The 24,324-nt window shown below is 45.2% G+C and overlaps 1 pseudogene across 1 annotated transcript in view; it reads left to right on the top strand.

Annotated features, from left to right (window-relative positions):
• The window catches only part of LOC147668672 (uncharacterized), a 96,833-nt pseudogene extending 73,135 nt beyond the window's left edge, over positions 1-23,698 (top strand). Inside the window, exon 5 of the transcript XR_015303844.1 lies at positions 19,677-23,698. The product of XR_015303844.1 is annotated as an uncharacterized LOC147668672 (transcript). The remainder of the gene's footprint in view (positions 1-19,676) is intronic.
• The last annotated feature ends 626 nt before the right edge of the window (positions 23,699-24,324 follow it).

The raw sequence follows: 24,324 nt of genomic DNA, 5'->3' as shown, positions 1-24,324 counted from the left end.
TCTCATCTGGCTCAGAGCATGTGGAAGTGGGCCATTCAGAGGAACATCTTCCTCATGGCAGAACATCTCCCAGGCAAGGACAACCAGATGGCGGATCTGCTCAGCAGGCACAGCCATCAGATGCACGAGTGGGAGTTACATCCATCAGTACTCCAACCGTACTTCCAAAGGTGGGGTCATCCAGAGATAGACCTGTTCGCCACAAAGGAGAACGCAAAATGCCAAAGCTTCGCCGCCAGGTTCCCACACCCCCAATCACAGGGCAATGCGATGTGGATGAACTGGTCAGGCAGATTTGCGTACGCTTTTCCCCCAGCGCCTCTGATACCGCTGGTGGCACGCAAGCTCAGGCAACACTCGATGACGCTCATCCTGGTTGCTCCAACGTGGGCTCGCCAACCATGGTACACCACGTTTCTGGAACTCTCCGTGGTACCGCATCAACGGCTTCATCTCACTCCCAGCCTTTTGACGCAGAGCCATGGCGACATTCAGCACCCAGATCCGCAACAGCTCAACCTGGCGATCTGGCTCCTGAGGTCCTAGAGTTCGGCTATCTCAATCTTCCTCCCGACTGCATGGACATCATTCGGGAGGCGAGAAAGCCCACTACGAGAGCTTGCTATGCGGCTAAATAGAAGATGTTTGTCGTCTACTGCGTGGAGCACAGCATTGACCCGCTAGACGCTTCCATTCACAACATCATATGCTACCTCTTTCACCTGTATCGGTGTAATCTAGCGTACTCTTCCATCCGCATTCACCTGTCGGCTATGGCAGCATACCTCCAAAATAGACAGCACCTGTCACTCTTTAAGGTCCCTGCTATCAAGGCTTTTCTGGAAGGGCTCAAAAGAGTCATTCCACCAAGGACTCCACCAGCTCCAGAATGGAACCTCAATGTGGTTCTTACAAGGCTGATGGGTCCTCCCTTTGAGCCACTACACTCTTGCGAGCTGCAGTTTTTGACCTGGAAGGTGGCGTTCTTGGTAGCAATCACATCGCTACGGAGGGTGAGCGAGCTGCAGGCGCTCACCATCCAAGAACCTTTCTTCCAGGTACATGCCAACAGGGTGGTGCTCCGCACTAACCCTAAGTTCTTACCCAAAGTGGTCTCGCAGTTTCACATAAACCAAACAATTGAATTGCCGGTGTTCTTCCAAAACCCAGAGACGCTGGCGGAGCGGATGCTCCACACACTTGATGTAAAAAGAGCCTTGATGTATTATGTGGACAGGACAAAAGATTTCCGCAAAACCAAACAACTCTTTGTTGCTTTTGCCACACAACACAAGGGAAATGCAATCTCCAAAGCAGGAATAGCTAGATGGATAGTAAAGTGCATTCAGATATGCTACGCTAAAGCTAAGCGCACTCTCACTATCCCACCGAGGGCCCACTCCACTAGGAAGCTGGGGGCCTCTATGGCGTTCTTAGGTAACATTCCCTTAGAAGACATCTGTAGAGCAGCCACATGGTCTACCACTCATACTTTCACCAAGCACTACTGCGTAGACGTGCATTCAAAACAACAGGCAGCTGTTGGTCAGGCTGTTCTAAAAACTCTTTTTCAGACTGCTGCAGCTGGCACAGGCGGCCGCCGCTAATGGAGGGACTGCTATGTATTCTATGCACAGATATGAATTCAGCAGCCCACATGCCTCGAACTGCAAATGCTACTTACCAGTATGCATCTGTTCTTGGCATGTAGGGCTGCTGACATTCATATCGCCCACCCTCCTCCCCGGCGCCTGTAGCAGCTGCAGTATGTATTCATATACACACATATGCTCATAGCATGGTCATCACTCACTTCTTCACTCCATCTCTGCCTATGGCTAAAAACAATCTGGGGATGGAGGCGATGCCCATGCGCACTGTAGTCCAGGGGAGGAGCCACCTATCTCGTGATACTTCGAAGACTCTTCCAGGACAACAATGTGCAATCATCCGGACCCAACACTAGGTGGCGGACTATGCACAGATATGAATGTCAGCAGCCCTACATGCCAAGAACAGATGCATACTGGTAAGTAGCATTTGCATTCTTGGGATTTGCGCTGCCCCAACAGGTCAAAGATCTTCACCTATTTTGCCTCTGTGAGTTCACGTTTTGCCTTCCAAACCTGTTGTGAATTTTTTTTGCTACTAATTTAAGTTCATTCTTGCCGGTCTCTGACCTGGTTTTTTGATAGGCCCTTTGTTTGATCTTTAGATGTTTTACGCATTGCTTTATCCCTGGAGCTTGACCCAGAGCATGTGTTGGGTTTAGGGGGATACTGTCTGTGGTGTTCCCCCGGAACAGTGTGGCTAGTGCATATGCGAGTTTGTCCCAATCCCCTATACGACCCCAGTTATTAGGACCGGTCTGCCATTCGATCCATGTTGTGTTCCATGAGACAAATTCGTTAATTGTCTTTGCCCCTCATTTGATCCTTCTGAGGAGCCTGTGCTGTTCCTCACCCTGGTACACTCCAATGCAGCGGGGGGTGTAGCGGATGTCCTCTGTGCTGGTTAAAGGCAGAATTAAGGCAGCGTGGACACTTTCACTTCATGGAAGCACTTTGAAGTTTAGCATATGTTTTTGTAGCCTCTCACCTAGTAAAATATAGTCTATAGTTGTCTGATTGTTGTAGGTGTGTGCATGAGATACCCATGGCTTGGAATTTGTGGCTAGGGAGTTCGTAGTGGCCAGATTGTATGCCTTCATGAAGGCGTTAAATGTCCCAGCACACCCCGCGGAATGGCTTTCCAGTATATCCTCTCCTATTTTATGCATGTTAAGATCCCCAAGGATAATAGGTTCCATAGGTGCAAACTGTATGAGCAAAGACTCAATCTCAGCAATCAGCTGAGTGAGCTTGTCTTTTTGTGCCGGCCTGCAAGGGTTGTAATATACGTTATTTTCGAGTTGGGATAGTGGGCCCTCGCCCGTATTAATGCCTTTCAGGGTCCCGGACAGGATTATGTCCGAGACGTTATTTATCTCGGTAAAATGGATTTTCAAGGCATGTTTCATGTATATGGAGATGCCCCCCCGGCCTCCCGAATATATTGCCTTTGGTTGCAGGTTTAAAGTATTCTTTATAGCCTTCTATTGGAAGGGATGTGGTTGACCACGTTTCTTGAATGGAGATTAAATCTGCCCCTGCAAGAAGCGGGGTTGCTGAGGTGCTTTGCATATCCTTGGTCATCCCAGTGACATTCCAGGTCATAATGCTTATTGATTGGATGTTATCAGAAGGGTGTCTGGGCTGAGCAGGGCTGTTGCTTGAGGGGGGCCGGGCCTTTGACGATCCGGACCCCTTACTTGATAAGGCCCTGAGATTTGTTGGCCACATTGGCAGCGACCCAGCCCCGAATTTGGGGATGGTGGGGGACAAAGGAGTGGGATATTAGATGTAGAAATAACCTGTCTTCCCCATGCCCGACCCAGCACTGAATGTTGAAGTTTGCTTGTGCAAGGGAGCCCTCCCCACCACAAATCACAAATCACCTTCAGTTTGCTAACTGTAGTGGGGTTCTTAGTAGGAACCTGGAGGATAAATAGATACTTTTCCTGTTCCAACCTCCACACTTCGGTTCCCCCATTCTGAAAAGTGTTCTTTTTCCATAGTGACTCTGTCAGCGGTGTCCGCATTGGCCCAAGTTACAATTGTTTGTTCCTTCCAATGTAGCAAAGTCAGGAAGGTGAATTGGACCCTGACAATATCCCCGGTTGTAATATGGGAGAGTGTCTGTATGTGGTGGAGAAGTGTCAAAATGTTTGTTCTATTAAAAGAATCATGATTGCCCTTTGAGGTATAGCTTGGAATCGTACTCTTTTTTTTGCGCTTTGTCCTCTTCTAGAATTCCCATGGGGGGTCTGAGTGTTCCAGCATTGTGGGAGGGCCGTTGTGTGATGAGGGTTGTGCCCACGTGAGTTGACCTGGTCTGGGGGTTTGGCCTGGAGGGTCAAATTTCATCCCTTGTTTTAACCTTGGGGGGCTCAATTCTAGTAGGGGCAGCGTTGGATTGATGAAAATGACCCGTTGGTTGGTCTTGAAAGTTTCCCGAGCAAGTTGGTAAATTTCCTCCATGCCTGGTGTTGTTCTGGGTGCTAGTGGGGGTGGTTAGAGTCCAGCCATTGGGCTGGTGGGACTGTCCCATTCGTTGGCCTTGTACATTACCCGGGGAAGTTGTTAAATGTCCTTCATACCTGGTGTGGTTCTGGGTGTCGTTCGGGGCTCCAGTAGGAGAGAATGGAGACCAGGTAGGGGGCCAGTAGGTTTTTTTTGGGGGGGGGGTGGGAGGGGCAGTTGGTTGCGGTGCTCACGGTCGATAGCCACCCTGCTGGATCAGCGCTTTGTTCATCGGACATCATCGGACATCCCATTATTGATGGGCATTTAAGGTGGAGGTGGCAGGCTGTCTGCGCTGGTTCAATGTTGGCGAAATCCCCACTGTGTCTGGCCCCCCCAAACGTGTGGCTTCTTGACTTCTTAGAACCGCCCCCTGTCGCTGCATCCACTACTGAGGGCTGGTTAATTGATTGTGTGTTCGATACGTTTACGGCGGTTGAGGGTTTGCTGTTGGACTTCTTACAAAATATTTTAAAAATAGGCTGAAGTTGCCCAGCTCATTTGACCGATTGACTGCTGCATTTGTTTGTTCTGTGGCCATAGTATTGCACTGGCGATTTCTTAGTGCTAGACTCCTGGCTTGCTTCTCTTGTTTTTTGAGGCGTTTCTTTTATGTCCGTGTTATTGGCGGAGCGTCCTGGGAAACTTCCGACCGACGGGTGGACCCAGAATTAATGGGGATGGAGTCTGCTATGGGGTTACTCTCCCCCCCCCCCCCCCCCCCCAACCCATCGAGCCCTCTAGAGGTGCAGGAGGGAAGGGCTGGGTTGCCGTTGTTGTTTTCCTCTGATGTAATTGTATGGGCTCCAGATTTTCGTCCCCGACCACTGGTGTGTGGCTCCTGGTACACAGCTCCGTGCTAACTGCAACTGGCTGTGTTCTAATACTGTGCTTTAGTTCCTCTACCAGCGAGGTGAGTACCGTCAGGAGCAAAGCCAGTTTGTCAATTAGGATAGGGCATCGGCAGTCGGGGGGGAGGGAGGAGAAGAGGGTTGTCACTATTTGCGGCCAACTTGTCAATTTATTTGGCCATCTCTACCATTTTAGATGCCATGATTTGCAGGGCATCTGTTGGACTTGGCCCTTCTGTCAGGTTCGCCCCTAAACTTTTTGCTTTTAATTGTGACCTGGTGTCAGTGATTTTTGGCTTCTGCGTACTTTACCTCTGTGTCCCAGGGTGAAGTGCGTGCGTGTGGTGAGGTTGGCCTGCCCTCCCGTAGGAATGCATGGAGAATGTATGTGCCCATGTTAGTTCCTGATGTGTGGGGAGTGCAGGGTCGAGTTTGGTATGTGCGGACTCGTGTGACTAAATGCTGCGCGATGATGTGTGCGGCGTTATTGTGTCTAGTGTGGAAGTGCAACTTCTAGAAGTTGGCATGTCTGTGTAATTTATGTAAATTGGCTGTCTAGCTTGTGATTGGCTAGAGCTGGCTGGTGAGCCTGGCTCCAGGAGGCAGGATGGGTCTGCCCCGCTGGTGAGTGGAGAGATCTACATGATTGATATGAGAGAGGAGTGCACCTGGGACCTGAATAGGGCTTGGCTTTCCCCACACAATGCTGTCTCCGCCCCCTGTGGTGCGACTGATGACCCTAGCCTGGCCAGTGAATGGGAAGAGGGGCTGAGCACATCAGAGTGCTCCAAAACCAGCTACGACTGGTTTTCCTCCCACCCTGCAGCCTAGACAAAGGATTGTGTATAAAAAGGGGCTGTGACCCCTTGCAAAAGGTTCTCCTCCTGATCCTAATTTGAGGGGGGCCTGCTACTGCTGGGCGCCAGGAGGACCGCCACTGGGGACTGCCTCCCTGCCTGAAGGGCCCTGTGAGCTGGCCCCTGGGCTCAGCCTTTGCCCCCTTGCCTGCCTAAGAACTTTTGCTAGGCTTTTCCTGGACTCTGCCTGTAGAAGCGCCTGGGGAGCGCTAGGTCCTGAGTGCAGGGAGCCCTCATACTTTTAAACTGCAGCCCGAGCTTCCATTCCCTGTCTCGAGGGATTCCGTGGCGTGGTGATCCACCCATTTTGCTTATTCCAGAGCAGGTGCCCACCCTGCAGGATTGCTGCTATTTTTTTTATTACCTTCACAGGAGCCCACCCCGTTTTATTTATTTATTTAGGCAGGTGCCACCCCGCCAGGGACTTTATATTTAATTATTGAGGGTGCCTACCCCTCGTTTGGCACCTCGAGAGACCGCCGACACAGCCATCAATACTACGGGCCCCTGCTCTGTCCGCGGCGACCCGGAAGTGCTTCCACCAGAAACTGGAAGCAGGAAGCGACGAGAGCCTACCCTGTGCTCCTGCGTGTGCCTTGGGAAGCCATGCCGCACTTCGCCGGTCCCCTGTGTGGAGAGGGAGACCGGCAGTGCTCCCCGCAGCCACCAGCGAGGTCCTGAAGTGCGGAGAGCCCCGCCCGCCGCCAGATAGGAGCACCGGCCGCCAGAGCAGCGAAGCTCCCTGAGTGAAAGAAGAGACCTGGAGAGCCGGTGAGTGGCGCCAGAGACCGCCTACGTGGAGCAGCAGGTCGGGGGCACACAAGGAAAGGTGTGCAAGGCTTCCGGGGGCATTTTTGCTAACTCTAGTCCCCCGAGCGGGACTCCCACGATACCGGGCATTATTTACTTAGAGCCTGTCGGGCTCCAACATCCTCGGGGGACATTTCTGGCAGATCGAGCCAAAACGCTCCAACGTCAGGGGCATTCCTTTGTTGTTCATAGCCCACGAGAGGCTCCTGAGGGCAGTTGGCTATTCCGAGTCCCCAGAGGGGGGACTCCAACGACGGGGCACATTTGATTAGAGCCCAGAGGCTCCACCAGCAAAGGGGCATTTCTGAGGGTAGAGCGGCCCGTTTGGTAGCGGGCCGCTCCCCCAGTGGTGGCAGCATTTCTGTTTCGACCCCACGAGGCTCCCAACTGTTTGGAGCACAGCTGTGCCAGAGCCCAGGAGGCTTCCACATTGTTTATTTAGAGCCCAGAGGAGATCTCCAGCTGCCCAGCACGTAGTGGGCAGCTGCTTCGTTTAGGACCTGATTAGAGAAGTGGGTAACCCAATATACCCTTGCGGGATCGGGCAGACAATATATAGTTAAGGGAAAGTTCCAGCAAGGGATTTATTTAAAAGTTTTTGTTAAAACAGTATGATAGTCTTTATTACTTAAGACTTTTCGACTGAAACAATCAGTCACTGTTGTAATTATTGATATTTTTGCTTAAGACCTCATAGAAGCTACCACACTAGCCCTGAGGAAATACACCTAAAGAAATGGTAAGTCTGTTCAATAAATGAAGTTCAAAGAGTAATAAGAAGCAACACAGGAAATTATTTTTAAAGAAACTTATTATTTATGTCTTCAAATCAAATTCAAATTTTGCAATGGTTCATGATCAAAATAGATGCACAAAAATCTTAGGTATAAGGAAACGACAAAATCAATCCATCAATACATAAGAAAAACAGTCCAGTCTGTAAATCAAATAGAAATTGACTCCTTATAAAAATAAACAGAAAGTTAGATGCAGAGTGTAGACATAGACTGATGTGTCGACGTTTCGGTCTCACAAGTTTTATCCAAAGACCATCATCAGGACGATAGATTTTAAATGCAGTACGAATGACCCTTATAGTAAAACAGAGAAAGCACAATGAATATTCTAAAGTGCAGTTCAACTTGTGAATTTGTGCCCTCAGAGATTCAACAACTTATCCCTTTGTTTGCGATCCACGTGGTGATCCAGGTATGAGAATAAATTCTTTGTTTTAGGGTCCAGATGCGTTCTGAAGACAACAGATCGCCTTTTGACCCGATACTGACGAGCCTGTGCGTCTGTTGTCTTCAGAACGCATCTGGACCCTAAAACAAAGAATTTATTCTCATACCTGGATCACCACGTGGATCGCAAACAAAGGGATAAGTTGTTGAATCCCTGAGGGTACAAATTCACAAGTTGAACTGCACTTTAGAATATTCATTGTGCTTTCTCTGTTTTACTAGAAGGGTCATTCGTACTGCATTTAAAACCTATCGTCCTGATGATGGTCTTTGGATAAAACTTGTGAGACCGAAACGTCGACACATCAGTCTATGTCTACACTCTGCACCTGACTTTCTGTTTATTTTTATAAGGAGTCAATTTCTATTTGATTTACAGACTGGACTGTTTTTCTTATGTATTGATGGATTGATTTTGTTGTTTCCTTATACCTAAGATTTTTGTGCATCTATTTTGATCATGAACCCTTGCAAAATTTGAATTTGATTTGAAGACATAAATAATAAGTTTCTTTAAAAATAATTTCCTGTGTTGCTTCTTATTACTCTTTGAACTTCTTTTGTTGAACAGACTTACCATCTCGTTTAGGACCTTGCATCTCCTTTGGCTGCCTGCGCAGCCTGCCCTGACTTTTTTGGACACAGGGCGTTTCAGCCCCTGAGAGGCCAGTTGGCCTGGGGGACAGTTCACGTGTGGTGCCCTTGCGTGGGGTATATGTTTTTTGCCTTAAGTGATTTTCCTGTGCAAATGTGATTACCTCTGAAGGTGTTTTCATGCATCATGTGTAAAGCTTCTTTCTCTATACCTCTGAATGTCTGTGTCATGCTTAGGAGGTTCTACTAGGGAGTTCATGGTTCCCTGCGTGATATTTGCCTAAAGTGTTTAGGATTGTGTAGGTGGTACTTACCTTTTACCAGTGGTTACTGGTTGTGTGCTACCTTTTGCTATTTTTGTTGCTCAGTTATTATATGTGCTATGTGCTAAGTGTTATTCCTTCAAAGTGCTCCTGACAGTGGCCGACGTGGCCCTATCCCATGTACATAATCCCCCGTAAATTCTGCCTGTGCCTATGGCACATTGTAAGGTGTGAGTTTACTATCTATTTAAAGCTATATTTAAAACAATTACTAATGGGGGATGTGAAGCCTTGAGATTCTCCCTCTTTCTTCCACACAAGGATAATTTTAGAGGAATTTTGTTATATAGGCCACCAGGGCGAGAAATTCGTTTATTGATTTAGTGGGTAATTTGATGGAGGAAGGCATAAGTGACAGATCTTTTTCCATAATGCGCGACTTTAACTTCCATTTAGAAGACACTGCAGATTTAGACACACAGGAATTATTGGACCTCATGAATGGACTAGACCTTTTACAAATAGTTAAAGGGGCCACCCACTCGGCAGGACATACACTGGATGGGATCTTTTCAAATTACCCACAGCTATCTGTCTTTGAGGTGTGCCCAGTAGTATGGTCGGACCATGCTGCTATTCTATTTGAGATAGCCTGCTTGGCTAAACAGAATCATGTGAAAGCTAAAACAAAGCCCAGCTTCACACGTGCCTGGAATAAGATTGAAGCTAAAGATTTGTCAGACCTCTTGGAATCCACATTGCCCTCTTTAGTTGGCAGGGATGTGGAATTCCTATAGCCCGATGCCCGAGGCATATTGTTTGGGGTCAAGGGTAACAAGTTTTAACCACTTCCATGCTAGTGACAAGGTCAACTCGTCATGGGTTTTACCTGCCCTGTGCTTATGACGAGTTGACCTTGTCACAAACAATGGGGAAATTCATTGTCCAGCACCGGAGGGGGAAAACCCTTAGCACCCAAGGTGTTAATGTGCATTTTGTCCTTTGGACAAGTAGGCCCAAGCCCCTGCAGCACAAACACTTTGGCTGCCAGTTTACAGTACCACATTGTGGCTCAGGGAAGGGCTTTCTCTACAATTAAGGTAAAGTGTGTGTTATATGTAATATGTGTGTTAATGCAGTTCAAACTTGTATATATGGTTAATTAACGCAAAGCCTTTATTATTAGGGTGAGCACTAAAAGTAAATGTTTTAAGCTCAGCCTGCACTACTGACAGTGGTTCCAGTATAAAAGTGTACCCACATTTCCAAAGTTTAATAATGAGGCTCTGTAAAATGTACCCAGAATGCTCTTTGATTATATGCAAATATTTGCAGAAGCTTGAAATCAAGAGTAATGATTTTTTGCTTTTAAAATAAAATGTTCACAAAAAAATGCATGTAAGAAAAGAAAACATTTAGCTAAACTACTGTAAGGTTTTAGGTACTGTATCTTTGCAGCATCACTTAGTAACATGTTGATGTATGTTAGTATTTCCCAAAAACATTCAGAATGGAATATCAGTGTAACCAGTTTAAATATGAATATGGAAAACAAGAACAAACAAGCATTGGCAAAGCTAGAGGGTCTGAAATTGGTGGTCAGCCTTTTGGTTTTGTCAAGGCGTGACTTGTTTAGGCATGGTTTTTGTAAAACCTTAACAATGTGGGAGCTGCTGGGTCCTCACCATTCTAACAAGCATTGGTAAAAGCAAAACAAAAAAATGTTGGTCTCAGCACACGTTGCCACAGCGGTTCTGGGCACTGTACAAAACTACTTTGTGTGCCAATATGCTTCTTCTAAAAGAGCAAAATACTGTCACTTACAGGGAGGCCAGCTGATAGACAGACACAGAGAGACAGAATAAAAAACTAAACAAAAGGTCATGGTTAACGCCAGGCCTAATTAGAGGCCCAATTATTAAAGATAGTCTCAAATGTGCATCCATTGTTTATATCCTTGCATTAAGTGCATATGTACAGTTTCCATGAATTCACAAGAATTTACAGAAATAGGCCAAGAAATAGTACTCCCTGAAAATATTTGTGAACTGCATTTTAGCATGAGCAAATATGCAGGTGTAGATTTGCTTATGTGAAAATCTCAATGTTATCAAGTTCACTTTTCCTCCTACCACTTTTTTCCCAACCCTGGAAGAAGTTTTAAGTCTGCCACTGTCAGTAGTAAATTTCTGACCGTTCTCAGAAGAATTGGTGAAAACCCTTAAAACATGCAGGTTAGTAGGTTTGCACGGACTAAAAAGGGCATTCCAACCCTGGAACTATTGCTTACCACTACCTTCAGCCCCAGTATATAGACCTGCAGAAACATAGCAGCATAAGTGAATTGCTAGTATTCAAACACTACTAGGGTATGAACCCTGGCATAATCAGACAGGCTATATCAGAACTCTTATATAATGAGATTGCTGCGTAATTTGTTGCCGCATTACATGGCAAAAAGGGGACATTTTGTTACAGGACAAGTAGATTTATTAAGCAGCCTGCCCCATGGACAAGTAGATATTTAATTAAATTCCACACCCCTGAGTTGGTGAGGTTGACATGGTTACTACCAGATTTAATGATTGGGTTAATGAAGCTTGTGATAAGCTCGCCCCAAAAAACGCTTCTACCCTAAAAGGATCTATCCTTCTGCCCCCTGGTATACCCCTAATCTAAAAGCTCAGAAATGTATCTGTAAGCACTCTGAACGGGAATGGAGGAAGGGTTATAAGGCAGAGGATAAAACAAAACATAAAGTATACGGGCATATAAGCAACTGTTGCTTACGACTAAGCAAGAATACTTTGCTAATCAAATTGAACTAGCGGAAAACTCAGCAAAAGAACTTTTTAAGATTGTCTGCAAATTGGCCAACCCTCATACGTCACAAGTGGCAGAGAGCCAGGAACTCTGTGATAAAATCGCCAGGTACTTTTTAGATAAAGTTGAGGATATTTTCTCAACCTTCAATAATGCCAACAATGGTCTCTCTCTCAGGAACCTGGCATGGATAATAACATGGCCTCACAAACGCAGAACACTTTGACTGAATTCCCTCTGCTATCCAACACTGATACTGCCATACTTTTGCAAAACTTGAAATCACGCTCCCCTTATGACCCCATTCCTATTAAAATAGCCAAATTGATCCCTCAAATCTTTACTACGGCTCTGACTCCCCTTTTTAATACGGTATTGGGGGTGGGCATCTTTCCGGCGTATTGGAAGACGGCCTCCTTGATCCCTTTGCTAAAAAAAAACGAATCTTGACTCAACAGATGTTCGCAAGTTCAGACCCATTTCTCGCCTACCTTTTCCAGCCAAAATGTTGGAGAAATGGATTAATAGATATTTGAGCAGATATCTTTATGACGCTGAGGTGCTTGATTGTACTCAATATGGCTTCCGGGAGGGCCACAGTACAGAAACCTCCCTCTTAAAATCTACTGACGAGATTAGGAAAACTCTGGATCAGGGTGGTAAAGCAGCAATGATTATGCTGGATCTCTCAGCAGCGTTTGACACGGTCCATCATGATCTTCTGATGGACCGTTTGTCAGCCTGCGGAGTAAAGAACTCTGCCTGGAAGATCTTCAAGTCTTTCCTCTCTGATCGTAGGCAGATAGTAGTCCTTGGAGAGTTTTGCTCAGCCCCTTTTCAACTTCCCAGTGGGGTCCCAGAGGGATCATCATTAAGTCCAACTCTATTTAAAGTGTACGTATCGTCCCTGGCTCCATTGATAAGATCTTTTGGTTTCCATCTTACCTCCTATGCGGACGATACGCAGATAGTGGTATCCCTCCTTCCAGGATTAGAAGGGGCTGTTAGCCACAAGCTACATGAATGTATGGAAGCCGTTGGATCATGGATGGCCAGTAATTGTCTTAAATTAAACTCAGACAAGACTGAGGTAATTCTATTTGGGAACGATAGTAACTTGTGGACCCCAGAATGCTGGCCTGACTCTTTGGGACCTCTGCCTGTACCTTCCACACATGTGAAAAATTTGGGAGTGTATCTGGATGACAGATTGGACTTGAAAAAACAGGTCAACGCCATGGTGTCATTCACGATGTTCACTATTAGAACTACCAAGAAAATCCTCCCTTTTCTGCCTAAGGAGAGTCGACAGACGGTGGTTACGGCACTGGCCATGTCAAGACTGGACTATTGCAATAGCCTCTATTTAAACATCCAAGAGAGGCTGTTGCATAGGCTACAGATGCTGCAGAACATAGCTGCTAGGCTGATTTTAGGCATACCTAAATTCTCCCCTATTTCTAGTGAAATCCGACGACTTCACTGGTTGTCAGTGAGACAACGAGTGCACTTCAACTCGATGGGCCTCGTTTTTAAGTAACTTCAGAACAAGGGACCACGCTGTCTACAGGACCAACTTCAATGGTATCTACCAACTAGGCCTCTACACTCATCAGCTCAAAAACTGGTGAGAGTACCACCAGTGGAAAAAATCCCGCTAGGGCGGGAAAAACTTTGTGGTGGGCGCAGCAAAACTGTGGAATCAGCTTCCCTTTTATTTGAGGAGTTGCACGGATTTGCCACCATTCAGAAAAATGCTTAAAACTTGGTTGTTCTAGAACCACCTCTTTACCGTGCAACTCGTCTGTTTTCCCTCCCTCGGGATAGCAGATAGCGCCAGGACACCCACGGGTAACAGACGCGCTCTATAAATTAATTAACATAACATAACATAACAATGTGTTTGGTATAATACGACGGCTATTTTTATATATAACCTTGTGTGGAGTTCCTTTTGTGGGGGGCCTGGGATGTTGTTGCTGGTGGGTGTGTGTGCAAATACTTAACTTATATTGCCTCCGGGGTAAGCCTTACTGCTCGTGTCACGCTACCAAGGGGGTGAGCAGGGGTTATCTTGGCGTGTAACTCCCTTGCCCTGACTAGAGTGGTGTTTTCTGCCTGGTTTTGGTGCAAGCCTTAGCCAACCGGAAATCCCATTTCTAACAGCATCCATTTGCAGTTCAAGTTTCTCTGATTGCCATGATAACACGTTTATGGCAGTTGTGAGGGATGGGCTGACTGATCTTAACAAGTTGTCCTGAGCACATGAGAGCTCGAATGGCAGGAATGATGGTGATCTATATAAAGAGTCCCTTTTCTCCGGGTCGAGCTCAGGGGAAGATCCTATGGTTGTGCATGACCCTCCTTTGCTAATAATAGCTGTGGTACCCGGGGTTGGAGTGGCGATGGCCGTATCTTCTTTTGGTCTGAGGCAGGTGACCGTCGAGATTATTGGAGTATTGTGCGGGCTGCTAGTGCCGGTTGAAGTCCTCCCAGCTGTTCCCAAGCCCAATCCCTCTTCCTGGTTTGCTGCCTGTTTTGTTGTATTTAGATCAAATAAAGCTGGAGGGGCTCCCAAGTTGTGCCAAGACAAAGATCTTTTCGTCTACCCCCTGAACAGTGTACCTGAGAGCCGACGAGAAGATGACTCCTGCCCCATTGGTGAGAGAGGGGTTAGATCTTTTGGCCATCCACCTATTGTTATACTTGCCCTTGGGGATTTGCCTTTTACAGTTGTAGCTCCAAGAAGCGTTTTGACTGTAGAAGGCTCTAGGCCCTTAAAAGCATTGCCATAATCATGTATGAATATGGGAGATGTTGTGTCCATAGATCGTATGTATTCCCACCCTTGGGGTGACCCTTAGGCTGGACCTAGTTGGGCCGCCTCTGTGGGACACTCCCGGGGGGCACTTCAATCCACGGCCGCCGCGAAGGGAGACCGGGCTCTCATGCTTATGTTCCAGATGCCCGCTTGAAACCTTCGCACTTGCCTGCCGAGGCCTGTCTCTGGGTTCTGCCTCGCCGCTCTACCGGGCTCTCAGACGGGGACCCCGTAGTCACTGCTTCCGGCTGGTTAAAATGTAACCCAATGGTGATTTTCTCCAGGTGGGTCAGGTCAAATTGGAGCCAGGTACGTGTCCGAGCCGCTGTGATCCGTGACTCCCCCGCACCGCCAACTCGATCGCCTCGCTCGCCTCACCTCGACCCTCCTCCTGTACTCTCAGTGCTCTCATGTAGGAATTCTGCAAATAACAAAACTATGCACAGGTATATGGAACCTCGGTGTATAGGGGCTAAGTCTTCCTATCGCCTTCGTACCCACAAGCCCAAGACGGACTAGCTATAGTGTCATATTCGCTCTCCTACTCACAAATGGAGAAACAAATGATTAGACAACCCAGAACACAACACTCCCTGATCTCTCTGGAATCGTGGTAACAAGACACTCACTTTTGCTCACACTCTCGTACCTGTCCACTATAATATCTGACAGAGTCACTGAATTAGTTTTAAATATTTATTTCTAACTAACGTGCTCTAAAAATCAGTATACATGCCACTACTAGAGTAATAACTCATAATACAAATATTGTCCGCATCGCAGCAAGCCCATACATTATGAAAAGAGATGTCATTTTTAAAAGACAATGGGGACAGGACTATAATGCCTAAGCTCCCTCCACGTGGACAGAATATGTAATATTATATAATAGAAGATCTCTGGGCTTTGTCAGCAGACCCCATACTATAGGACCTCAATCATATTTCTACATCACAGGTGCATGTTGCTCATCTCCCTGGAAAGGTCCCTCTCCAAGTCTGTGTCTGTTAAACAAACATTCTTGTAATATCAAAAATGTGAGTGTTCCACAAACAGCAGCTGCAGGGTATTTTTTGCCTACGTGCTAGGGCCTGAACAGAACAGAATAACAAGGGGCATTGTTGTTTGACCTTGCTTGTTCAGGCTAAACTCCAGGAATAAGCAGAGAATGGTTGCAGCAGGCAGTTCTCATGTGAACAGAGTAACAGTCTTGCATTAGAGAAAGCGTCTAGTAGTGTGTGCAGAAGCAGCATCATGGCTCTCGGGCCATGCTAACTTAAAGATGTTGACAGTGCCCTCTGTAACTATGTGACAGCTCCTCTGAGCTCCTAGAGCCTCGGTGCTCCTCTGATCCCTCGCAGCCTCAGTGCTCCTTTGAGCCCTCGCAACCTCAGTGCTCCTTTGAGCCCTCGCAACCTCAGTGCTCCTTTGAGCCCTTGCAGCCTCAGTGCTCCTCTGAGACCTCGCGGCCTCAGCGCTCCTCTGAGCTATCTGCAGCCTCAGTGCTCCTCTGAGCTCCCTGCAGCCTCAGTGCTCCTCTGAGCAATCTGTAGCCTCAGTGCTCCTCTGAGCTATCTGCAGCCTCAGTGCTCCTTTGAGCCCCCTGCAGCCTCAGTGCTCCTCTGAGCCCTCGCAGTCTCAGTGCTCCTCTGAGCCCTCGCAGCCTCAGTGCTCCTCTGAGCTATCTGCAGCCTCAGTGCTCCTCTGAGCTATCTGCAGCCTCAGTGCTCCTCTGAGCTCCCTGCAGCCTCAGTGCTCCTCTGAGCCCTCGCAGTCTCAGTGCTCCTCTGACCCTCCTAGAGCCTGTCAGACCCTCCAGCATTTTGTTATTTCGCAATTTGCGAAATAATTGTGAAATCAGGTGAGGAGCACGATGTCTGCTATATTTATCTTCTTGGCCACAAAAAAGGTCTCTGGCTGAAATGGCGCTATCTGATTGGCTTTACGCGCACATGTCACTACGGGGTGCCGTACAGCAGTAACATTACAGAAGTGATTGTGTAACAGTCTTCTCTCTGAGCGTGGATACTGTGACTCTGTCACTTCCCTGTTTGTTATCCTGCTTGCAGCTCTGTGATCATACCCAGAGCCGAGGATAGCTCAGGTCTGTCATGGTAATACGTGATTTGTGGCAGAGATCAGCCTGGCCCGCTCACTCTACGTGAGCTACTCACAGGTGCTGCACTAAGGCAGATTTAAAAGCTTGCCTCAGACCTCAGGGCATCCAGGGCTGGAGTGGAGAACCAGGCAGCAAGCACCCGTAACACATGACACTTGTTAGCAGGCAGAAGAATACCTTGGAAGTTGCCACCCTCCCATGCTCCTCGAGCTAGGTTCACAGCTCACATTCTGCAGCGCCCAGCTGCCCCCCCTGCCAGTGAGGAAAGATGGAGTTCATGGAGGCCAAGAGGTGGTAGATGAAGCTCACGGACGGCCATCACTTGTCCTCCGTTGCTGCTCCAGTCCAGTTTCCAAGTAGCAGGCAACAGACGTGCATCCACTGCAGTCTACAGCAGGTCTTTCCAATCCTTATTTTCTACCACACATTGAATTCTCCCTGTAAAGGGTGCCTTCCATTAAGGAAAGTTGGTTCAGTAAAGAATTGAAACCGCTGAACCAGAAAAAAAAACACACATAGATAAAATATTAATTTCATGCACATTTGCATTATGATTCAGAAAGTATTTTTGGTGAAATTGTTGGAAAAAATGACAAGGTTTTGCATACCTATGTCTACGAAATGCATTATATTAGTGCACACCTCTGCTTTTTCAGGCTTGGCAGTGATAACATTGTAAACTTTTCATCAAAATTAAAGGCCCTGCTTTTGTTGTTTACATGTGGATTGTCTGCCTATTGCACTAGCAATGTGTACACTATGCAGACTCTTGCTGTCTGAAATGCTCTGTATTGAGTGTGAATTATGCAACACAAATCTTTTTTGGGGTCGAAACTAAGATTATTATTTTTTTAAACTTTGGATGTGGGTCTCAAACGTGCAAATCTGAATTTTAAGCAACACCACTTGCGTAGTGGACCTCAGAAGCCTGAGCCTTAAAAGGGAAAAGTAAATTTGCTTACACCAGAATCCAAAGCGTTGTTGCCAAAAATGCCATAATATGGGAGTCACTTGTTATTGATTCTTCAGTCCAAATTAACAATCTGGATTGTGCATTAGATATATAGACTAATAGATAAGGCTTCAAAGATTGTTCCACGGAGAGCAGAATTGTTACATAACTGCCATTATATTTTTTCTGTAGGTGGTCCTTCACAACACCATGATTGCATTTCTGAAGACAGCTTATGGTATTGTTGACTGCAAGTCCGATTTGGGGTGATGCTTTTATTGAGAGATTTGATGGCAATGTTCATTAATTTGTGAGAAGATATTTCGGCACTTGGATCATTTGTTGTGAAGAATTATCCATAACCTATGCTTGTGTGATTTATGATTCACTGATGTGTGTCTTTTACTAGTAGTGGGTTAATAAATATAGAATATATTCCTCCAGAGACCAGTTGCCTAGTCTCTGTTGGTTTCTTTATGCTTCCTTACCCAGTTAGTCAATGAGTACAAGCGGAGAAAGTTTCTACTGCAAAATCTCTAAATGGATTTTTCAAATATCATGACACGCCCTCACATCGCTGCTTTACAGGAGAAAACTAACTGCATTAGGACATTGTAGGTCTGCAATGTTATGAAACCGCTCCTTAGATTTGAAAGACTGCTAATTTGTTCAGAGACGTAATCCAATATTGCCTGCATTATGGAAGTTTACTTCACAAAGTCAATAAAATTCTAAGGCGGTTCCAGTGGCGCTTACAGGGATCTGGTATTTAGAGTCTGAGTTAGTGGAGGGACAGTTCACACACTCTACTAGTCCTAAAAGTTACTGGTTAATCTTGGGTGTACTAGTACTGTTGCTGGGTTATCAACCAGAAAATGTCATGGTTAAGAGGCGCACATTTTTTCAAAACTGAACAGTCTGATCAGTTCTGATCTGATTGGAGGAGACACCAATAGGATCGACTAGTTCACCAGTTGCAATCAGAAAAGTGGACTTTACATTTATCCTCTAACTCTGACATTAAACCTAAATATCTTGAGTGCAGACCCCGTTGCGTTTCTGCTACCTCCTTCTCTGCCTTTCCCCTTCAAAATCACTCCTTCCTCTTCAAAATCACTCCTTCCTCATCTATTTTCTCTGTCCTTTATAGTCCCTTTCCTAGCCCTACCCTTTTTAATGTCTTCATATCATCATTGGCGAAAATCACCGAAAAATGGGGAGTCTAATTCTGCTCTTACGCAGATGATACACAACTGTCGATTGCTATTGATGGGCTCAAAGATACAAGGATTAGACTAACCAACTGCCTCTCTGGAATAGTGGCTTGGATGTCCAATCACTGTCTGAAACTGAATGCAGACAAATCTGAGATTCTGCTCTTTAGAGGAGCATAGTCAGTCTGGAATGCAACCTGGTGGCACTCGTCACTGGGCAATGCACCCGCAGTTAAATAGGCTGCAAAAAACGTTGGCATTCTTGTTGATAATGCACTAAACATGCGTACACTTTGTGGGAAAAGCTTTGCAACTCTAAAATTGCTAAAAAGACTCTTTCAATGGATTCCTCTAGAGTGTTGGATGACCATCGTCCAAAGCACTGCTAATTAGCAAATGGGACTATGGGAACGCACTCTTTGTGGGTATGGTGGACTACCTCTTCACTCCATTGCAGATGGTTCAGAATGTGGCAGCCAAACTGGTATGCAACAAAAGCAAGTACAGTTTAGCATCAAAAAGCATGAGGACGCTCCACTGACTCCCTGTGCGACAAAGGGCCAAATTTAAACTGTTCGGTCATACGTACAAAGTCCTACATCAGTTGGGCCCTAGAATTCTTAGTGATAGAGTTGTCTTTTAAGCACCCACACGGAACTTGAGGTCATGCCACTAGGCACTGGCAAAAACTAAGCGCCTCGAGAAGAGCAGGGCTAGAGATCGCTCCTTTTCACATCTAGCAGTGACTCACTCAAATTAATTACCTCTAGAACGTAGGCTTATCAATGACTACCTAATATTCAGGAAAACATGAAAACCAAATCTGTTACCCAAGACCTGTTTAACAACCTAAAGACCCTCTGTCAGAACTCTACCCTCACTAATAATGTGCTGTCCTTAACGCCGTGATATCCATATGGATGAATGATGTGCTGTATAAATAAATAAATGAAAAAGTCCCTTTGATTTCATTCCCATCCTCACAGAGATTTGTTTTTCATTCACAGAATCAATAAAGCCTGATGAAGAGACCTGCAGCACCCCAGCACCAGTTAATCAACTGTACAAGTGTGTAGAGTCTGCGAAAACCCTCGGCTGGAGGTTGGACCTGGATACACACCCTACGATGTATACATTCAGGGAAAAAACACAGACCTAGTTCGTGAAAAATTTCATGCAGAGCTCATCTTAATGGACAGTTATAAAAGATTCACACCAGAAATCATCTCTTTGAGTATACAGAGTGTGAAAAACCTTTGGTTTACTCAGAACTCCCACAATTGTAATTCTAATGTGAAATTAGAGCAGTTAATCTGAATATCCTGAGGATAGGTCATACCAGTGTAAGGAGTGTGAGAAAAGCATGATCCCAGAACATTTCTGTTGAAATATCATAGAATGTTCACTGGGGAGAAAATCTAGCTGTCTATGGAATGTGGATAAACCTGCACTGAGGGTTCTTCTCTGTACAGGCATCAAATAGTTCATTCTGAGGATAGGCCGTACCAGTGTACCGAATGGGGGAAAAGCTCCACTGAGACAAAGAAGCTGTTGAGAGACCAGAGAGTCCATACAGGTGATGAGCGCTATAATTGTACAGAATGTGGGATTAGCTACACTGAGAATGGCACACTGGTAAAGCAACTGATAATCCATGCTGGTGAGGAACACTTTCACTGTAATGAATGTGAGAAAAACTTCGCTGAGAAGAAATCACTGTTGTCATATAGTCCATACTGGTTAGAAACCATGCCACTGTACAGAAAGTGCAAACAAAATTCAATAGTGACGCATAAGATAATTCATGTTGGTGAGGAACCCTATCAGTGTACCGAATGTGAGAACATCTTCACTTGGAATAGCATAGATCAGATTCATCAGAGTAACCATACTTGTTAGAAACCCTGTCACTGTACAAAATTTAGGAAATGATTCAGTGAGAACGGCATACTGATGATGCATCAGACAAGCCATTCCGCCAATAAAATCTATCAGTATACAGAATGTAGGCAACGCTTCATTAAGACAAACAGTTTTTTAAAACAACAAATAGTGCATAATGGAGAGAAAGACTTCCACTGCACAGAATGTGGAAAAAGGTTTACTCTGAAGTTTGCGCTGTTGAGGCATCAGAGACTCCACACTGGTGAGAACCTCTATCAGTGTACAGAATGTGGTAAAAGCTTTACTCAAAAGAGCACGCTGTTGAACCATCAGAGACTCCACACTGGTGAGAAACCCTATCAGTGTACAGAATGCTGGAAAAGCTTTACTCAAAAGGGCGCGCTGTTGAACCATCAGAGAATCCACACTGGTGAAAAACCGTATAAGTGTACAGAATGCTTGAAAAGCTTTACTGTGAAGCATAATCTGTTGAGCCATCAGAGATTCCATACTGGTGAGAAACCCTATCAATGCACAGAATGCAGGAAGAGCTTTACTGTGAAGGCTACGCTGTTGACCCATCAGAGAATCCATACTGGTGAGAAACCCTATCAGTGTACAGAATGCGGGAAAAGCTTTACTGAAAAGGGCACGCTGTTGAAGCATCAGAGAATCCACACTGGTGAGAAACCCTATCAGTGTACAGAATGCGGGAAAAGCTTTACTCAGGAGGGCACGCTGTTGACTCATCAGAGAGTCCACACTGGTGAGAAACCCTATCAGTGTACAGAATGCGGGAAAAGCTTTACTCAGGAGAGTACACTGTTGAAGCATCAGAGAGTCCACACTGGTGAGAAACCCTATCAGTGTACAGAATGCTGGAAAAGCTTTACTGAAAAGGGCACGCTGTTGAACCATCAGAGAATCCACACTGGTGAGAAACCCTATAAGTGTACAGAATGCGCAAAAAGTTTTACTCAGAAGGATATTCTGTTGAAGCATCAGAGAATCCATACTGGTGAAAACCTCTATCAGTGTACAGAATGTGGAAAAAGCTTTACTATGAAAAGCAATTTGTTAATCCATCAGAGAATTCACACTGGTGATAAACCCTATCAGTGTACAGAATGTGGAAAAAGCTTTACTCGAAAGGGTGCACTGTTGAGTCATCAGAGAATCCATATTGGTGAGAAACCCTATCATTGCACAGAATGCAGGAAAACCTTTAGTATGAAAAGCAATTTGTTAATCCATCAGAGAATTCACACTGGTGACAAACCCTATCAGTGTACAGAATGCGGGAAAAGCTTTACTGAAAAGGGCAAGCTGTTGAACCATCAGAGAATCCACACTGGTGAGAAGCCCTATCAGTGTACAGAATGCTTGAAAAGCTTTACTCTGACGGGTACGCTGTTGAACCATCAGAGAATCCACACTGGCGAGAAACCCTATCAATGCACAGAATGCAGGAAGAGCTTTACTGTGAAGGCTACGTTGTTGAGCCATCAGAGAATCCATACTGGTGAGAAACCCTATCATTGCGCAGAATGCAGGAAGAGCTTTACTGTGAAGGCTATGCTGTTGAACCATCAGAGAATCCACACTGGTGAGAAACCCTATCATTGCGCAGAATGCAGGAAGAGCTTTACTGTGAAAATCAATTTGTTGAAGCATCAAATACTCCACACTAATGAGAAACCCTATCAGTGTACTGAATCAGGAAAAGCTTTACTGAGAAGAGCACATTGTTGAAGCATCGGAGAATCCACACTGGTGAGAAACCCTATAAATGTACCGAAGGCAGGAAAAGTATTACTGCGAATAGCAATTTGTTGAAGCATCAGAGAATCTACACTGGTGAGAAACCATATCAGTGTACAGAATCCGGAACTCGGAATGGTACGCAGTTCACCCATCAGAGAATCCATACTGGTGAGAAACCATATCAGTGTACAGAAGCCGGAACTCGGAATGGTATACAGTTCACCCATCAGAGAATCCATACTGGTGAGAAACCTTATCAGTGTACAGAATGCATGAAAAGCTTTACTGAGAAGGGTACCCTGCTGAGCCATCAGAGAATCCATTCTAGTGAGAAACCCATCCGTGAACAGATTGCTGGAAAAGCTTCACTGTGAAAAGCACTTTGTTGAAACATCAGAGAATCCACACTGATTAAAAACCTGATGAGTGCACAGAATGCAGGAAAAGCTTTACTGTATAGGGTAAGCTGTTGAAGCGTCAGAGAATCCATACTGGTGGGAAACTGCATTGGTGTACTGAATGTATGAGAGGCTTCACTAAGACGAAAGCTATCTTAAGACATCAAAACATCCACACTGGTGAGAAACCGTATCCATGCACAGAATGTAGGGTAAGCTTTACTCATACGAAATCACTCTCAGAGAATCCATACTGATGAGAAACCTTTTCATTGTTCAGAATTTAGGAAACACTTCACTTAGATACCCTTAATAAAGGCAATTCATTGTGCAAACATGAGAAAAAGCTTCACAAGAATGCAGATATTGTAAAATAATCTGAGAATCCATTCATTGTAGAAAACTCATAGCTTAGAATGTGGAATACTAATGAAGCAAGGGGACTTGAAATATATCCGCATTTGGGAGATAGAATGAATGCAAAAGCGAATCCAGAAGACCAATTCAAAATAAGAGTCCTCTCTTTCACTTTACGTAATCTATTATTTTTAGAATTTCTTCATATTATAAACCTTGCGATCTTGCCTTGCATAAAGGTACGTGACTGGTAAATAAGAATGTCTATGGAATTGTTGAAAGTATAAAGGTAAAGATCATCGCCATGGTGTCCAATCAAGAGCTTTTTTAAAGTCCGTATTACCCCATTCACTCGCTTACTAAGATTCCCTGGCCATGACAGCTGTTTGTCCTTTTATAAATACTACTTGTTTCATTAATTCATATGCACAAATATAGACACACACCTGTGAAAATAAATGTGCAATAACACGTTATTTGCAACAACAAAACAAAAATCAAACATTTCTTACTATGACAAAATTCTGTTCTAGCCTCAATGCAATGTGGCTGACATGTGACTAATTCTCATTAGAAAACATCAGGTGTATAGAGATCTGTAACATGAAATATTCTGTTCATTATCATTGGTTTTTTAAGACTCATTTTTATTTCAGGAGTAGGTGAAATGCTATACTGTTTGGTTATTTGTTGTAAAAGAACGAACGCAATGCTTAATTATGTTGTTAAGTGTGAGAGACTCTTTTTGCAATCTCCCCCGTATGCTTTTTGCCCTACTGTTGCTCGAGTTAGTGCTGTGTAATGACTGTAGTGCCTGTGGACCCTGCATTCCAGGACTCGGTGCATGTACTCTGACCCTAAAAAGTGTATGTTTAATTGGCTTATCTCCAATTAGCATAAGTTTACTACTACATTGCTGTCTATTGTATGACACCCGATGTACCCGCAGTCTATACATTAAGTGTTCCTCATGGACTGCAATACTTATTGTGCCACCACAAGTGTGACAATGTGTAACATCTCCTACACTGCCATTGCAGGCTGGTAGAGTAGCATTAAAACAGCTAACTCGGCTGTGCCATTTCAACCTGTGGCAAAGCCAAAACCTTCTTTTTTTAATATTTGTAAGTCACACCCAAGGTAGGTCTAACAAGCCTCAAAGGAAGAGTGTATTATATTACAGAGAATGATAACCGTTATATTTTACATATCCTGACAGCAAAAACCCTGAATCGTCAATTTTACTGTGTTA

This window comes from Lissotriton vulgaris, unplaced genomic scaffold (genome assembly GCF_964263255.1).
Source record: "Lissotriton vulgaris unplaced genomic scaffold, aLisVul1.2 SCAFFOLD_1450, whole genome shotgun sequence".
Taxonomy (NCBI): domain Eukaryota; kingdom Metazoa; phylum Chordata; class Amphibia; order Caudata; family Salamandridae; genus Lissotriton; species Lissotriton vulgaris.
Note: the sequence above shows the minus strand (reverse complement) of the source record. Positions and strands in the feature narration are given on the sequence as shown.